The following is a 19,413-nucleotide window of genomic DNA, read 5'->3' as shown; positions in this document are numbered from 1 at the left end:
CTATGACTTGCTCAAGGTCTCACAGTAAGTGCCGAACTGGGACCCCAGCCCAGATCTTTCTGTCCCAGGAAGTGAAGCCAGTTGTGCCATCCTGCAGACAGGGAATGAGCCGAGGGCATGCACTGCAACCTGCCATCCCAAGGAAGCTCCCTGCTGCACAGACTGTGTTTGGAGACTTTCAGGGATGGGGCTCTCTCTGTGCTTTGTGGGTCAGTTTGTTCCTTTTTTGGGATATCAGCAACTTCTTCAGTACCTAGAGAAGAAAAGGAAACCCATGAAACTTGCATCTATCTTTGTTACTCATTCATTCAGTAACTATTGAGTGTCTGTGGCAGGCTCTGGTGTTGGGGGCATGATGATAAATGGAAACATCCCAGTCCACAGGGAGCTTATTGTCTGGAGAGGAAGATAGATATAAACAGGCAATTACAAGATGAAATAGAATGAATACTAGTTTGGAGGACAGGAGTACCCAGCCTGGCCTTGGATGACAGGAAGTAGGTCTTTTGGAGCAAGTGACATCTGGGTGATACCTGGAAGACGACTAACTAGGTGAAGAGGGGAGGGGGAATGTTCTAGGCAAAGACCTGCAGGTAAGAGAGAACAGGAAGTGTTGAGTTTGGTGTGCAAGTGGTTTGTGGGGCTGACAATCTGGGGAAGGCATGCAGCTAGAGCTAAGCAGGGGCTGGGTCTTAAAAGCAGTGCTAAGGAGTTTAGAGTTTATCCTGAAGGCAATGCAGAGGCATTACAGGATTTTAAGCAGAGGTGTGGTGTGATCAGATTTACAATTTAAACAGATTACTGAGGCTCTCTGAGAAAGGATTAGAGGAGCAAGACTGGACAGGCAGGCAGACCGGTTAGGAGGCTATCCCAGTCATCCAGGCAAGGCTGCAAGGTGGTCTGCCCGGGACCGTGGCAAGGGAGTTGGAGAAAGTGGGAAGCTGGAGCAATGTTAGGGTTGTAGAATCAATAGGATTCTGTTACAGAACAAATCTTGTTCTCCTTCCACCTGACAGCCTGTCAAATAGCTGTGGAGAATCATGTCTGAGTGCACTTGAAATAAAACTCAAGAAAACAGCAGGGTCTCCTATTCTAAGCCTCGTTTAAGCTGTCCCCTCTGATTTAGCGACGGAAAGGAGAGAAGCGCGAAGAGGTGGTGACTGGAGTTTGACTTGCCTAGGAGTAAAAAGAGCATGATAAAATCATTGCGGAGGTCAATTCCAAGGATTTGCTAGTAAAAATGGAAGTGAACAGCTGCCTCCCAGCACAGACTGAGCACAAGAACAAAGGGATGCCTCTCCAGACCTTGCCCCTGCAGTCACTTTTACAGAGCACGGCCTGGCAGAGGATCCGGACCACAGTAGGCACTATGGCAATAAGGCATATTTTTCAAAAATGGATATGGGGTAATTTTTGAAAGAATGGTAGTCACTAAAGACCCCCTGAGCTCTAATGCCCTTCACAAATAATGAGAAAAAAATGCAAAGGTGACCAATCCCACTTGTGCTCTAGCTACAGGAGGACAGTCAGTTTGGAATTTGGACAGGGCGTTAGGTTTTGCAGGTTGCTTGGCCCAATCACTAGAGAAGATAGAGGCAGAATCGATAAGGTCGAGCAGCCTGGAATGACAGGGACTGGATACCCGGGTCAGGAAGTAAGTGAGCCTCACCTCCATGGGGCAAGCCATCCCCATGAGAGCTGTGAGCTTTTGGGGCATTCCCAGGTCCAGGGCCTCTCTGGAAAGCCAGGTAGGTTATGTGCAGCCTTTGAGGACCAAGCCACCAGCAAGTGGCCAATTCCTGCATAGTGCTATGTGATGGGGATAAGTCACAATTTGACCAGAGAAAACTTTTCTTTGTTGGAGGTACAAGACCAATGGGAATGAAAGAATCTTGTAATAACACAAGACAGTATAGCCTTGTACTGGATTATACAGAACCAACAATGAGATTTAGAGACAGAAAAGATAAGTGTACGTCAGAGTTAATAGAAAAGAGGTGGCTTTGCTGAATAGTAGAATAAAAAAAAAAAAAATCTTTCATACAAGCCAATAAAAGTTAAGTAATGCTAATTTTACACAATCTAGAAATCACAGATAACAAGAAAATACCTCTAGTCCCATTACCCAGAGACTATGACAGCATTTTGAGGTTCACATCATCTAGTATTTTCATGCATATTTTTGTCAATTTTCCAAAATCAGATCACATTGTAACCAACTTCTTTTGCTTAATAGTATATGGTGCCCATCTTTCCACACTGTTAAATTTTCTTCCATCACGTCAATGTGAACAACCACACAACATCCCATTGTACAAATGTACAAAAGCTTACCCAGCCAGTCCCTGCTGCACCTTTATAATAATGTACTGTCAAGAGCATCGCTGAATGACCAAGAGGGGAGCAGGGTAGGTGTGGAGGGGCTCGGAATGAGGCGATTTGGCGCCCCCTCCCGGCAGGTGCTGAGGAGACCCTGCCTGGAGGCCAGGGGGCAGGGCAGGGGTGGGAGGGATGCGGCTGGCCAGCGGGAATGTCGGGTAGGATGATCTCTTAGGAGTCATCTTGCCTCACACCCCTCCTGGAGCCTAATCTCGCTCTAAAGCACGCTGGACAGAGAGGTTCCCCACCCCTGCTCGTGCTGGGAGCTCCCTGCTCCTCAAGGCCGCCCCTGTCATTGTTGCAAAGTCAGAAAGTGCATTCTTCAGGGTCTCCTGCTTCCATTCTAGGGTCACATCACTCCCCTGCTGCTCCTGCCAAATTCCTCTCGGTGGCCAACAGGGATTTACATAATTTGGCCCCTGCCTATCTCTCCAACCTAAACCTACCACATGAGCATGAGGCATTCAAAACAAGACCTTATTTTCTTAAAAATCTAAAATACTCCTTCTGTTGTCTTCATTCATTGATTTAGGGGGATTGATAAACAATATTCTGTCTAAACTATCAGAGTTTGATCTCTACTCACCAGTCTAAGGTGGCAGGAAAGGGCATAAGTTAGAATAAGTACTTTTTAAAAAATCCTTTAAGAATAGCCTACATAAAATGCTTAAATAACACACATAAAGTGCACAGCCTGATGCATTTTTACATATGTATGCACCTGTGGAACTACTACGCAGAAGGCTCCTTGTGTCCTCTCATAGTTATGACCATCCCCCAAAGCTAACCACGATTCTGACTTCTGTTATTATAGATTAGTTTTGCCTGTGCCTTCATGAAAAGACTCATATGGATTTATACTCTTTTATTACTGGTTTTTTTGGCTTAACAGGTATCTTTAAGCTTCATCCATGTTGTTGCATGTACTTGTTTGTCCTTCCATGATGTGTAGTTTGAATATGCCACAATATATTTATTCATTCCCTTGTTAATAGTTTGTGCTGCTTCCAGTTTGGGGCTAGTTCCAGTTTTTACTACTATAAACATTCTTGAACCTGTCCTTTAGTGGACACAAAGCAGTCTTTTCTGTTGGGTAAAAATGTAAGAGTGGACTTGCTGGGCCATAGGGATATATGTGTTTAGCCTTAGTAGCTATTGCCAAAGAGTTCTACAAGTGGTCATATCAATTATGCTCCTGCCAGCAAGGTATGATAGTTCCAGTGTAGTGCAAATATTTTTTCTACTTTTAATTTGTATATAATTTCACAATTATAAAAATGTTGCCTGCCAAAAGTACAAAGAACATCCATATATTCTTTACCTAGATTCTCTAATTGTTAATCTTTTGCCCCAGGTGGCTTACCTTTTTTTCTATCTATATCCACACACATACATATATTTTTTCTGAACTATTTATGCTCTCTTTATCCCTAAATACTTCAGTGTGTATTTTCTAAGAACTTTCTCTTACATAACCACATTTGTCAAAATCAGGAAATGTAACATCGATACAAAATTATTATCTGATCCACAAGCCATATTCAAATTTCACCAACTGTTCTAATGATGTCCTATTTCATAGCTATTTCCCCCCTGATCCAGCATCCAATGGGGATCACGCATTGCTCTTAGCAGTCATATCTTCTTTTTTAGATTATAGGCCAGTTATTCTGTAGAGCGCCCTTCAAGTGGTTTGCTTGCTGGTTGCTCACAGTTGGACGCGGGCTCTGCAGGTTGGGTAGGTGTCCCGCAGGCATGACACCGAGCCCTTCTCAGGGCATCACATCAGGAGGCGCGTGAGGTCAGTTTGTCTCTTTATGGATATAGTTTACTTTGATTAAATGTTTATGGTTGTGTTCACCGGGTTAGCCCACTTAGAATGACTAATTTTCCCCTTTGTAGTTAATCAGTAATTTGTAAGGAGGAACTTTGTTTATGTAAGTATCCTATTTTTCATCAGACTTCCAAGTTTTAGCCTCCACTGATAATTCCTGTCTGTATCAGTTATTTGCTTTAATGGTTGCACAAATATGATATTCTGGCTTCATCATTCCTTCTGTATTTACTAGCTGATATTCTGTTCTAAGGAAAAGCTCTTCCTGCTTCCTTATTTATTTATTTACATTAGTATGAGGTCCTAGGTTCTTATTTTACTCTATGACTGTTCTGTGGTAGTATTACCATTGTTGCTTATTTTGATATTCAGATTGTCCTAGATTTGGCCAGAGGGAGCCCTTTCTGATTCCTCTGTTCCTTCGGCAGATCACCATTATCTTTCCAAGCCCTTCCTTGCTCCTTGCTCCTTGCTTCCTGGCCCAACAGGACTTTCTAGGTTCATCTTGTACTTTCCCTTTCTCAGCCCTGCCACTGGCCATTTCTCCCAGGAGCCCTGGTTCCTTTTTGTGGAGAATGGCACAGAATTTAGAAACTGAGATCTGGGTGCCAGGTGTGCTCAGTATGACTGAGTGTCTACTTCTAAGCCCATGAACAAACAGAACTAAAAAATATAAATAAATATTTATATCTTAATTCATGTCTATGCCCATACACACACTCACACACACGCACGCACACACAACCATGAGCTCATACAGATACCTCCATTCCAATTCAGTATGAGATTCATTCTAGTCTTCCCTTTCTTTGTATTTGTAGCTCTCTTCTCCACCAGCAAGAACTGGCTCCCATTATCCCCAGTATATTTACTCATTTGCTCATTTCCACAGCACACAGAAAGTACTTCAGGACTGCTAACCATCCCACCAGAGCAAAAACTCTTTCTAGCTAGGATTCAGTATTCATTAGTTTTAGCTTGTTGGCTTCTTTACTCTCCCTTCAGTGTGGTAAAGTTATTTATTGGAAATAGAGTTAGTTCATTTGCTTCTGTTTGCATTCCATTTTAAGGTGGTGGTGGTGTGTTTTTCCCCTCCTTTCCCCATCCGTGTTGATTTTTTTTTTTAAGAGCAGGAGTATTCCTCACCTAGGGCTTACAGGGTTTGTGGATGGGCTTCATGGGATCTGTAAACTTCCTGAGACTATTGGGTATGTGTGCATTTTTTTTTCTAGGGGGGAGAATCCATTACTTTCAAAATATTCTCAAAGTGGTCTTGAATTTTGAAAGTTTATGGGAGCGAGAGAGAAGAGCAGGAATTCAGGGGCCCTCTTAGAGGCCTCCCGCCAGTGGGCTAGGAAATTCCATCAGATTGTGAGACTGTCCAGGGCAGACAGGATCTTACTTATCTTATAGTTCCACTGCCGAGCACACAAACAAATGCCAACTGAACAGAAACCGAAGGAGAGAAAAGAAACTAGGGAGCAAATCTGCACATTGAAGCAAGCTCAGGATTGCATTTTCTTCCTACAGGCCTCCCCACCAGTGACAATGTGGCAACAGGGGAGATGTCTTAAATTCTGGGCCTCGCAGGAAGCCTGGAACCAAACTAGAGGTGGCTGGGGGAGACACAACCTAGGCATTTGCTTACAGATATACGCAGAAAAATGAACCAGGAGAAAAACCTCAGCTTGCTGCAGAAACACTGACCCAAGGTCCTAGCGTACTCCTTGCATGGGTTTCTTTTGACTGCAAGGTCTCTGCCAAATTGGAGAACAGGAGCCATTATACCTGAGTGGGGAAGCTGTGAGTCACGCAGGGTTTGCCCCATGCAGGCCCCAGCTGAAAGCTTTCCCTGGGTGTGGCGGGAGGTAGGGACCCACCCTGGCATCTGACAGGATATTTCATTGAAGGGTGGCACCATTCCTCAAGGAACTTCTGCTGCTAAAGAGGGGCCTAGGAATAAAGATCATGAGGTAAGGGCCTCATGGTCAAGGACAGTCTCCACAGAATGCCTCCAAGTACAGCACATCCCACTAAGCGCTGGTCAGGAATCCAAAGAAACAGAGGAGCTGGTCCTTGTCACGGGGCTCAAAGAATATTTAGAAAGTCACATGTGGGCAAAAGCAAAATCACAGAACACAAACTGAGCTGACACGAGCTGAGTGCTCTATGGGCTGGGTAAGTCAGAAGAAGTTTCCCAAAGGAAGGAGCTGGTTTGGATTTTGAAGGAGGGCTGAGTCTGAAGAAGGGAGAAGAGACAAGAGTGTTCCACCTGGCAGTGACGGCTCAAGAAATAGCAGAGGTGTGGAGGAGAGGTGGCTGGTCCTGAGAGAGAAGGGAGGTTGCTTCAAAGACCAAACTGGAGGGTGCTGAGGTCACAGGCCCATAAAAGACATTGGGCTTCCAGAGGGACAGTGCGATGAGAATTTTTATCGTTAATTTCATCAGAGTAGCCATCTCAGTCTACACTGGAATTTTATCATTGTTCTAAGTAAAAAGTTTTAAAAATGTACTGTTAACAATTCCTCAGTCCTTTAGTTTAATAAATAAGCAGTTACCTGCAACATGGTACATTGGGAAAACCATTACACTAGGAATCAGATCTAAGCTCTTTCCCTGTGTCTGCCAATTAAGAGCAGTGTATAATCTGGCAAAAAGCCTCTGTGCCTCAGTTTTCCCATCTGTGAAACGGGGGTGATAGTCTATGCCTTGAGGGGCATATGAGATCACATAGAGGAAAGTGCTTAGAAAATGCACAAGTCACCCCCTGTTGGGAGGTACTGTTTGTACCCATCTCCAAGCATAACTATAGTCTGTCTCTGTTAATCCCGTTCCCATTTAACAAGTCCTAACAACGGAAGGCGAAGGCTACCCTGAGAGAGTCTGCTAGTTTCTAAGATGCTAATGTACCATTCCCTTTGCCTCCAGCACTTACTAATGAGTGAGTCATTCCCATCTAGACCAGAGCTAACGAGTGCCCCAAAGTGGTCGACTATTACCCCAAGAGATGAGGAATACTGGGTCACCTCCCAGTTCCAGAGTCTCCTCTTTGAAGAGTCAGCCACAGCCTCTCTGAGGCCATCAGATCCTGTTTTCCCAGCATGAGCTCTGTGACAGCTGCCGCTGGGCTTGTTAAACATGAAGGTTCTCGGGCCCCAGCCCAGAGCGAGTCTTTGGGGGTCGGGCTCAGGCGCCTGCATGATTAATGGCTCCCTGCACGTGATTCTGATGTACTCTGTCTGAGAACTGACCCAGTCCAACATCTCATTTTACAGATGGGAAAACTGAGGCTCAAGTTACAAAGCTAGTCAGGGCCACAGGACCAGAGCTCAAATTTCTTTCTCAATGTCTCTCTGCTTCTTTCCCCTTCTTTCTTTCTTCTCCCCCTCCCTCCCTTCCTCCCTTCTTCCATTTCTCTCTTTATTTTAAGAACAGACTTTTTCTCTAACCACATACAATTTGGCATGGGGTTTCCAGTTCACTGGGCAGTTTTATTCCACGTGGTTACAGAATTCAGATTTCTTGTTTGCATTTAAATAACATTCTTTTTTTTTCTTTTAAAGCCATAATTCTTTTAAAAATCAGTAACCAAAAAAGATGGTTTGAAACAGCAGTGAGTAGCCACAACGCCCACCTGCCAGTGGAAGCTGAGGCCTGGGAAGAGGGCTCCAGGGGAGCGAGTGCATGGAAAGCAGGGTTACTCATGAGCTCCTTTCACCATCAGTAAACATCCAGTAGGCGGCTGGCGCTGGGAACGCAACAGCACCTAAGCCCGGGGCCCTGCCTTTGTTCTCGCAGCTCACGTCACAGCATCACTCTGATTAAAAAATGAAACCGGACGAGCCATTGAGCAAGTGCTGGGGCAAAAAGGGGTCAGAGGCAGCAGCGAGGGAAGGAGGACGGTCCCAGCCCAGCTTTGTCCTCGCATGTGACCAGCCGCTTGGCCTCCCTCTCCTTGGAGGGGAAGAATCTGTGGTCCAAGGTCACATATACTGTTTTTATTCCCAGACTGGTCTCATCCTTGGTTCATGACCAGGATCCAGGATGGGGGCTGGGGGAGGAGGGAGGCTCTTCCTCCCTCCCAGAGTGTCAGTGCCCCATGCGCTGGGGACAGACACCCGAGAATCAATGAGCGGCGCTCCCTGACAGGCCACAGACTTAGCTGACCACGCAGAGCCAATAAACATCATCTCCCTGGACTTTAATAAGGTTTTCAATGGGTTTCCACTTAAGTAGTCCTTGAGAAACTTGGAAAATATGGCTGAGTATGAAAGTTTTATTAAGCAGGATGTTGGGGAAATTAGTGGTACCATTCAGCTCCTCCCCCAAATCATTTTTGGCATGAATTTGCTTTGCTCTAGGTAATCTCCTAGCCATCCTTGTCTTCTTTCCCATCTGTCTCTCTCCTAATCTCAGTGACCCTTTAAAATCATATAATGTCCTTGTGCTGCTGTGAGCAGAGTTGTAAACTGGGACTTGCATAAAAGCCTGGGGTCAAGGGAGACATAACAGAATGATTTCTGCAAACAAAGGCCACTTTATGTTCCAACTTAAGTGTCAGAAATAGAAAACCTTTCTTTTTTTAAAAAAAATTAAAAACCAATTTTAATGCTCCCCCGAGGATATTTTTTCCATTGAGTTTTAGAGAGAGTGGAAGGGAGGGAGAAGGAGAGAGAGAGAAATGTCCAGGTGAGAGAGACACTTGGATTGGTTGCCTCCTGCATACACCCCGGCGAGGGCCAGGGACGGAACCTGCAGCCAGGTACGTGCCTTTGCCCAGGAATCAAACTCTCGATCTTTCCGTGCCTGGGCTGATGCTCTAACCACTGCGAGACACCAGCCAGGCCCAAAAAACCATTCTTAAATCCATGCCAACTGGTTATCTGAAAATGAAACCCCCCGATGGAAACAAACTCTGTCTTCTGCAATCAGCTCACTATACACCTCAAGCGTGCTCCAGGCAGAGGCGAAAGCGTTGCTGAGGTGGCTGAGGCTGAGGACCCTGCTCAGGGGTTCTGTCTTTGCCCTCAGACAGTCACCCCGGAAACTCACAGCTCCCCACCTGCAAGGTGCAGAGAGCAGAAAGGAGAAAACCATAGCTGTGCATAGGCCCCGGAGCCTCCCGGCTGCAGAGCACGGTGCTGAGCGGTTTCCTCGCATCCTCTCCCTTCACTTGCCCAGCAGCTCACAAGGAAACCTTACTCCCTGCTTCACAGATGAGCTGGCCATGGTCACCTAGCTAAGGTGGGATTTAAACTCCCTGCCTCCTGCACACACACGGGGGTGTAAGGTACAGCGGAGGGAATATAGTCAATAATCTTGTTAATAACTATGTATGGTGCCAGGTGGCTGTTAGACTTATTGGTGAGAGTACCTTGTAAGTTTTACATAAATGTCTAACCACTATGCTGTTCACCTGAAACGAATATAATATTAAATGTCAACTGTAATTGCAATTTTTAAAAGTAAAAAATAAATAAAATAAATAAACGTAGGCCCCCTACACTCCAAAGCCTATACCTTTTTAAAAAACAAACCACCACATCATAGAGAGACGATGAATGTGTCTGTGCCTGTGAAGACCTGAGCATGGCTCACAGTTTCTCCGTGTTTATTAATATATTTTTGTCTTTGAAAAATCATTTCTTTTTTAAAATGACATACAAGCCATACATATTTAATACAGTTTTGTAAAAGCCAAACAATTCAGAGTAAATAGAAAAAAATTTTTAAGAGGGGAAAAAACACACAGTTATCCCTCTAACTTAATGGAACAACTGGGAGTAATTTAGAATATTACTTTTCAGCCTGGTTTTGCCTACACTGGGTGTGTTTGTTGTGTGATGTACACTGGATGCATTTTGCAGCCTGCTTTCCTCTAACTATGTTAGGGGCATTTTCCATGTCGTCTGCCTGGTCTTCTCATCCTTGGAGTTAATGGCTGGGTGACATTTGAGTGAGAGCCATAGTCTGCTTAACCATCCCGACTACTGAGCATTTAGACTGTTTCTAATTATTTGCTATTATCGAGTGTGCTGCGATTAAGATCTCCAGGCATTTTTTTCTTTCTATGGTTTGGATTATTTCCCTAGCATTCCCAGAAGTTGAATTACTGGGTCAAAGGGTGTGAACATTCTTAAGGCTCTTGATCCATGATGCCAAATCCTTCGCCAAAGGGACTGAACCAGTTTTCTCCATTTGGAAGTCTGCTGCTTTCTCTGTGTGAGAAGTTCTGGGGAAAGACTTTGTTTAAGGCTTCTTATTCTGTTTAACTAAAATCACCGCCCTACACTTAGTTTTGCTGTTTCATACGGCCCCTTTCAAAGTCTGTTGACAATGTTTGACCATTTGATTACTGGGTGGAAGATTTATACTGGTCTCCCTGTCTCCAGTCTCTTCCTGCCTTCAATCTGTTTTGCACACTTCAGCCAGATTAATTCTTTTGCAAACATCACTTGCCTTGTGTCACTGCCCTGCTCAGTAACTTGTAATGATTTTCTACTTCCTCCGGGATCAAGTCCAAACTCCTCTGCTGGGCCTTGAAGACCCTCCATAATCGGGTCCAAACTCCTCTGCTGGGCCTTGAAGACCCTCCATAATCGGGTCCAAACTCCTCTGCTGGGCCTTGAAGACCCTCCATAATCGGGTCCTACCCCCCTTCCCAATTCCTACCCCACTCACCAGGAACCTTCAGTCACTTTCCTTCTAGTCCCCTGTTTGCTTATGTTTTCTCCCGCCCGGCCTACCTCCTCCTCCTACCTAGCCCAAAGCCTCCCCTTTCAGGGTGGTTCAGTCCCACCCAGTCAGCTGAGAATCCTGAAAGCAGAGCCATGGAGGAAAAGTACTGGGGATGCCATGCATGCCATCAGGGCCAGGGAAGACAAGGCACCCCCGCATTAAATGCACGAATGGATTGGCAGCAGAGATTAGAACCAAGGCAAAATTCTTTGTACTATTGATGACATGCAGGCTGTTTCTAATGGCCTAAAGAGGGGATTTGTGAGAGAGCAGGATTGTGAGCTAGGGCTAATAAAATAATGACAATAATAATTATAGTATATTAGTTAGGATTAGATTCACTTTGAGAGACTAAGACCTGAAAAATAATGGTTTAAATATGAGAAAAATTAATTTATATTTTATGAAACAAAATCTTCAGGAAGTCCAGAGCTGGAGTGGCAGCTCCCTGCTCATCAAGGACCCGAGATCTTTAGTTTAGCTCTCAGCAATACCATCTCCAGGGCGTGGCCCTCCATATGCTCCAAAAAAGCAGTTGGGGCACCAACCATCACATTTAGAGTCCAGACCAGTAACAGGCAGGAGGAGGATGAAGAGTGTCCTCTCTATTTTTTTTAAGAATAGGTGTGTGTGTGTTTTAATTGATTTTTAGAGAGAGGAAGGGAGACGGAGAGAGAGAGATAAACATTGATGTGAGAGTGAAACATCGATTGGCTGCCTCCTGCATGCCCCGTACTGGGACTCGAGCCTGCAACCTGGGCATGTGTCCTGACCAGGAATTAACCGGCAACCAGTGCATGGACGATGCCAACCAACTGAGCCACACCAGCCAGGGCAAGAGTGGCTCCTCTGTTTAGGAAGGCGTCCTGGAAGTGCAGGCAGTGCTTCTGCTCAGAACTCACTGGCTTAGTCTGATGGTTGCACCTACTGCAAGGCAGTCTGTAAGCTCAGGTAAAAATCAAGGTTATGTCACTAAAAGAAAGAGGGAAATAGATGCTGGGACACACAGCTAGTAGTCTGTGATACTATTTATTAAGGTACTGTGGTATTCAGTTTATATCTATTATCTCTTTTAATTTTTATACCAATTCAACAAGCAAGTACATAATAGAAAGGAGAGTAAAACCTGGACTATGTCTGATTCCAGAGCCTGGGCTCCTTTTTTTATTTTCCATTTTTTATTTTTAGGCTTTATGGAGACTTAATTTTCATGATATAAAAATCACAAAATAATTGGTAAATATATATTTTCCCCTTGACCAAACACACACACACACACACACACACACAAGATCTTACAGTTTCTGAAATTGCATCTCACCAATTGATCTCACTGAAGTCTCTCCTTTAGAATGTATTTAGTTATATTTTTTGGTATATTGTAGGTCTTATTTGTGGGGAAAAAAATTAGACTATAGGTTGTAAAATACAGGCAGTTCTCAATAAATAATATTAAAATGATGTTCTAAAGGGAAAGATAATTTATTTTTGAGAACATTCAATGTAAACAGTTCTCACAAGTGAGAGGTTTACTGAAATAATTGTGAATTTGAGAGGGTAAAAATGATGAAATTCTTCTTCTTCAATTTGTATTGTGTTTTGGATTATTACTCCAGTTTTTCTATAAAACAAATGAATGGGAACAGTGCCACACAGAGAGGCTGGGTAGGCTCGCTAATGCTAATTTTGTGACTGGCTGGTAACTGTGATGCTGGGAAGCATGAACTCTTGGTGGAGTTGGTTGCGGCGGGGTCAGGGTGAGGCAGGATGGGGGTGGAGGGCAAGTGGAGAGCAGATTTGATTACAAAAGGAAAGCTGTTTGGAAAAAGGATTTCAGACGGATAGAGATGCAGACAGAGAAGGAAGAGAGGGACTAGGCTAAAAAAGCACAGTGGGCATGGAATGAGGGTGGTGGGGCGGCCAACTGGAGTTCAAGTGTTTGCAGGTAAGGCAGCTTGAACTTTGCCTGCTGGATACCTTCAGTTTCTCCCAAACTCCCAAGGTGAATTATACCCAAGCACTGCAGCCAAAGCATGATCAGGCCCAGTAACTGCCAAATCTCGCCGTGTGTCCTGCCTTCAGTGGCGGTGTGAGCCTGACTGGTCTGCATGCTGCAGTAAAGTTTTGCATTCTGGAGGAATGACTAAGGCTGGGTGTTGCCAGGGGACAGAGCCAGAGAAAACCACAAGGAAAGGCTAGTTCCTCGAATTTAAGCAGCTCAAGGGCAAGGACCAAGCTTCATCCCATGCTACATCCCTATGCTAAGTACAGTGCCTGGTTCATGGTTCTTTCCACTCTTACCCAATAAAGTTTTATTGAGTGAGTGAGTGAGTGAGTGAGTGAGTGAGTGAGTGAGTGAGTGAATGAATGGAGTGTGGCCCTGAGGCCAGAGCTAAGAAGGATCCGTAAGCACCTTCCTGCTGGCCTTTAAGATGACCAGTTGGGAATGTCAGAAAACATTCTTTGGGAAGCAGTCCTGGCCTATTTCATCACATGCATTATCTTATTTAACCTGATATTCCAGGGAGGGAGACATTAACATCCTTATTTTCTAGATGAAGAAACTGGAACTTGAAGAGCTTAAGTAACCTGTTCAAGGTATGACAGCTCTTAAATGGGAAAGCAAGATGCCAACCCAACTCCCCCTGACCCCAAGGGCCTCATCTTCACCACTCCACTCCCTGCCTCTGTCTGTTCCACATGGCCCCTTATGGTCTTGCTCACTTACTCAACCTGGTCACAAAACATATTTTGTTTATCTATCTAACATTTCATTGTGAAATATTTTCACATGAACAAAAATTTCACAAAAACAGTGTAAACCATCCCCATTTATCTATCCTTCATCCACATGCCCCAAATGTTGACCTTTTGCTGTAGGGAGTAAATATTGGTTAGATTTTCTGACTACATTTTTATATTGCCTTGGATTTAAATTTTCATTTGTATTTTGGGGACCGCAGACCTCCTACTGAGGTCAAGGAGGAGAAGTGATGTGGCAGCTGGCCCACGGGCACCAGCTCCACTGACCAGGTGGGAGCCCTGAGCCCCTGGAACAGATGTGCTGACTCCCAGCATTCCCACAGAGGACAGGAGGGTCATCCAGTGACTGTCCTAATGGGGAGGCTTCTGAGGAATGTCCCAAACTCCAGGCTTGAGAAATTCATTAGCTACAAAAAAATGTCTAAACCAGGGGACTATTAGCAACAAGAGCCCCTCAGAATAATTCCACCTCTTACTCCCTTGAGCTGTCAGTTCAGGGCAGAAAGACTTACTGTGGACCTACTATGTGAAGGGGCTGAATTGAGCACTGGGGCAAATGGTAAGATCGTCAGTGATGCTGCCTCTAGCCACAGAAAAACCGAGATGGCTGACTAGAAAAGATAAGGGAGGCTTGGTAGGAATTTCCCCACTAGTAGCCAGATCAGGAACCTCAGTTGGGAAAAACTCACAATTATTTTGGAAACAAAATGAGGAGGCTGGGAGGTGGGTGGAAGGAGGCAGGGCAAGATGGGACAAGTTCTTGCATGAAAACAAGGCAATCCAGCTCTGTTTCCTGCCTAACGCTGGTGGTCTTCGGAAGAGAGGCCGTTTGGGGGGAAGGGAGCCCTGTTAGGTGTGGCGGGAAAGCAAGGGCCAGAACACTGGATTCCAAGAATGGAACCAACCGCAAAGCAGGCACAGCCCCAGCTCAGCCCCCAAGCAAACGCACACACTGTAAAAAGGAGAGGGAATTTGTCTAATGCTTCTGGGACACGATTTGCCTACAGAGGAGAGGAGGGAGCCGTGGAGAAGGTATAAGTGACTCTACCTCCCTCCCCGCAAGCCCCCCCCCCCAAGGTTCATTGATTATACACATAAGCCTTCCTGGGCGTCTTTTCTTCCATGTTCTCTGTGCCTCCCTCATGCCCAGTTTCATCCTGCAGCCTTTAACTGATCCCCCCCCAAAAAATCCCGGTGGGGACCTGCTAAAGCTCTCAAGTTGGGCAGATCTGGATTGAAGTCCTAACTGTTACTAATCGACTGGGTGGCCACTTAACCCCTCCCGGCCTCAGCTCCTCAACTGTAAGGAGGTGCTGATTCCTCTTTCATAAACTTACTGAGACGACTGAAGGAGACTGTGCCTGCGAAGTGCCCACGTGGCTCCAGGCTAGCAGTCTTCTCACACGTGCCTGCCCTTGATATGACAATACCAGTGACCAACATGCTGCTCTCTTCTGGTCCATTTTTTCCAGGTTATGGTGGAAACAGGCCAAGGAGCCTGAATCTGGGTTTGATTCCTTGTTCTGTCAGTTAACAGCTATGTGACCTTGGACAAGTCACTGAACCTCTCTGAGCTCCAGCTTCCCCACTTGCAAAATGGAAACTGTACCTGCCTAGAATGAGATAATGTAGGGACGTGCTTTGTCAATGTTAAAACAATTTATGAGAGTCAACTGCTGTTTTGCTGCCCTTCCCACCTCCCTCCATAAGTTTCCCACCCCCCCCTTTCACCCCCCCTCCCCAGGGCAAGCCCAGCTTGGGTGGAAGAAGCACTGGACAGGGAGTTAGGAGCTCTGAGCTTGGGTCCCAGCCCCATCATCAATTTTGGGTCCTTTGGCAAATCACAATCCTCCCGGGGCCTCAGTTTCCTCACATGTAAACTAAAGTGTCTGAACAGAACCTCTTTCATGGCCTCTTCCACTGTGAGGCTCCACACATTTGCCACTGAAGGGGTCAGGAGTTTATTTTCCAGCAGGAAAACATTTGGGTCTTGAGGATGTCACTGCTTCTGGGTGCAGGCTGGCCTTCGCCGCGTTCTTCTATTAATACGGCAGGGATCGTGCGCTTCTGGGCTGTGTGTGAGCCTGAGGGTGTCTCCAACGCTCAGTTTAGGGTAATTAGTCTTTTTGACCCCTAGCAGGGGAAATGTCTCCAGTTGGGGGGAAATGAAGTTGTCAAACATAGTCCTTAAGGAGAGGAAGATTTATAGGGGATCACATACAAAAGCACAGGAATTAAACAAACAAACAGGGAAAGAGCACTTAAAAGCTCAGACCAAACAATATATATTGCACGCTATGCTCAGGCAGGTCAACCAGCGGCCCGAGGTCTCCCCAAGCACCACCCAGGCCTGGGAGCCCGGACAATTGTTCACCTTCCAAGAAGCCCTTCCCAGAAACCATAGGGTTGCAGGAAGGTAAAGCTAATGACTTCACCGAGGGGAAGGAACAACAGCGGTCAGGGCAGTCCTTAGTGACCACTTTGTTGTTTGTGTAGTCCCAGATTTGGGCCCTGCTCTCTCTCTGACCCCGCCTCATGGCACCCGGCTCCTTGACCACCCACCCCCGTCACCTGCTCCTCCTGTGGCTCTCCAGCGTGGCTCCCCTTCTTTCAGATAAGGTCTCCATAAAATACAGGATGTCCAGTTAAATTCAAATTTCAGGTAGACCACACCTACTTTGGTTAGTATAAGTATGTCCCATGTGATATTTGGAATATACCAAAAAGTATTGGTTTAGTTGATGTTTAAATTTAAGTGAGCATTCTGTGTTTTTAATTTCTAAATCTGCCAACCTACTTTCAAGATATTTTTACTTGCTGTTGTCTCTGTCCAGAATACACCACTCCACACTTTCCTCCGCCAGTTCCTTGTCATTTGGGCTCCACTCAAATGTCCCTTCCTTACAGAGATGCTCTCTGACCCTCCCTCACCCCAATTTAAAGCAGCCACGCTGTCCCCAGAGTGACTCTCTAGCACCTTCCCCTGGATTACTTTTTTTTTATTCTGATAAGTGTGACTAAATGTCATCAGTCCCATTTTACTGGAAGTAACTGAGATTCAGGAAGGTTATATACCTAGTAACTGATGGAGCGAGACCCACATAGCTCGTTTCCACGTCCATTCTGTGCCTCAAATTCTTTGTGAAAAAGAGGCAAACGTTTATCCATCAACTATTTTTGTGAAAAGAGGAAGATACCTGTCCTTCGACCAGATAATCAGTATGTCCATCCTCTCTCCATAGTTGCCACAACCTCCACCTGCCTTTAATGTCCCCTTTTTCAGAGCCTTGCCTGGCCACAGCATTTCCCAGGGAGGGGAGCTCATTAGAATCCTCAGTCTGCTTTCATCATCAATCAACAAAAAAATGGGTCTCTCTCTACCCGACAGGAAGGAAATCCAAGTTTGAGTGGAAGAGGGCAACACTTGCAGGGGGGCCTCCAAGTGGAACAGGCCCATCCTTCCTACTGTAGCTGCCCACAGGACACAGACTGAGGGGTCTTCAGGAGAGAAGTCAATGGTGACAACATGGGTGACTCGAGAGGTTTCCCATGGTAGAGTTAGGGATACCATTGGTGGGGGCCACACAGTGAGGGTGGTTTTAGGTGATCCATGAGAAAACTTTAAAAATGTTTAATATTTCTGTATTTATTTTAAGGTATATTAAGAAAAATGCAGCTCACCCTGGCCAGTGTTGCTCAGTGGTTAGAGTGTCAGTCTGTGCACCCAAGGGTCTTGGTTTCGATTCCTGGTCAAGGGCACATACCTGGGTTGCAGGTTCGATCCCCAGCCCAGTTGGGGCCCATGTGGAAGGCAACCAGTCAATGTGTGTCTCTCATATCTATGTTTCTCTCTCTCCCTCCCGCCATCCCTGCTTTCCACTTTCTCTAAAGATCAATGGAAAAAATATCCTCTGGTGGGGATTAACAACAAAAATGCAGCTCATTAAGTCTGTAATTTTACAGGTATTTTTGATGTGAAGTTCCTGGCAAATTATTTGAGGAAGAAAGGAGCACATTTAAAGCGAAATATTAAGGCAATAACAGTACAAGTGGAACTTGGATATAGCCAATATGGTAACATGCCCGGGTGTTCCCTGAGGGTGCAGTGGGAGGCGGTGGATGGTGTCCCTTGTGTGAAGGTCGGAGATGGAAGGAAAGGTTTTTGTGGAAACATTCTTGTCAGCAGCTGTCGTTCAATAATAAAGAATTCCTGTTGCTGACAAGAAACCCATTGTCTTGGAGTAATGGCCAGGAATGAAACCAGCGCAGCCACCAGCTTCCCTGGGCCTGCAGCGAGGTCCAGCTGCGGGAGGGACTGGCAGCCTCACCAGCCCTTTCAGGCTCCAACAGGCCCATGAGACCACACTCAGCCCAACACCAGGGCCCTGCTGCCGATGCCTCGGGACAACTGTGCTCGCCCGAGGCTGGTGTCCGAGGACCGGTCCCAGTGGGGGCCAAAGAGCCTGGTCCCAGCTGGGCAAGGACAGGATTTCCTCCTCTCGCAGTCCCCGCCTGGAGCCGGGATGCATTAAGCTCAGAGTGGTTACTGCCTGAAAGGACACATCCATAGCTGTGGGCCAACCCCATGTACGTTCAGGTCACACCTTTATTTGCCAGTGGGCCTTAGAGTTCCCTGGGGAATGGGTGATCCGATACCCTGGATGAGGGCAGGCTGTGTATTCAGTTTAATGGAGAGGAAAAAAGGGGATTGGGTCCAGTTTTCAGGAATGAGAGTGGCCGTCTTTAACATGTCCCAGGAAGGGGGAGGTATACAGAGATGAAGTACAGAGGATTTGTAGGCAGTAAAAATACTCTGTCTCATACTATAATGGTGGATACATGTCATTCATTATACATTTGCCCAAATCTATAGCATGCATAGCACCGAGAGTGAGCCCAAATGTGAACTATGGACTGTGGGTGACTATGATGTGTCAGTGTGGGCGCATCAATAGTGACAGAAATACCACTCTCATGGGGATGCTGATAATGAAGGAGGTTATGGATGTGTGGGGCCAGGGGTAGTATGGGTTATCTCTATACTCTTTTCTTAATTTTGCTAAGGACCTAAAAGTGCCCTAAAAAAAAAAAGGAAAGTCTTTAAAAAAAAAAAAAAAAAGTCTGAGAGAATTTGTGAACACCCGGATCCAATCAAAGTAACTTGGAGGGGGGGTGGGAGTCCACTTCAAGGAGACCCAACTTGATTGTGACTGTAACTGAGGAGCTTAAACTGTTTGTATTTTATGGCTAAATAAAATATAAATTCTAGCTAAAGAAAGAATATGCCCGGAACGGGCACAGTCTGCGTAGGGCGCCCACGCAGGTGTGCGCACAGGCCGTGGCCATGACGTCCTCAGTGTGGAGCAGGGGTGAGCGCCCACGCCTGCACCGTGAGATCAGGTCCGGAGGCAGAACCGCCACGACCACAGCAACAGTTAACATGAACTGAATGCTTACTATGTGCCAGTCACTATTTTATAAGCGTTTAATCCTTACAACAACCCTAGGAGGTAGACACTAATATTACCCCCATTCTACATATGAGGAAACTGAGGCACAGAAAGGTTAAGTGACCCATCTGGACAGTGGATATGGAGATATCTGGCACTCACAGCTGCACGGTACGGCCATTAAGACCACCCAGGCCCTGGCCGGTTTGGCTCAGTGGCCAGAGCGTTGGCCTGCAGACTGAAGGGTCC

The sequence above is a fragment of the Miniopterus schreibersii genome (assembly GCF_964146895.1).
Source record: "Miniopterus schreibersii genome assembly, chromosome: 14".
NCBI classification, from domain to species: domain Eukaryota; kingdom Metazoa; phylum Chordata; class Mammalia; order Chiroptera; family Miniopteridae; genus Miniopterus; species Miniopterus schreibersii.
The sequence above is the reverse complement of the archived record's forward strand: the minus strand, read 5'-3'. Positions refer to the sequence as shown.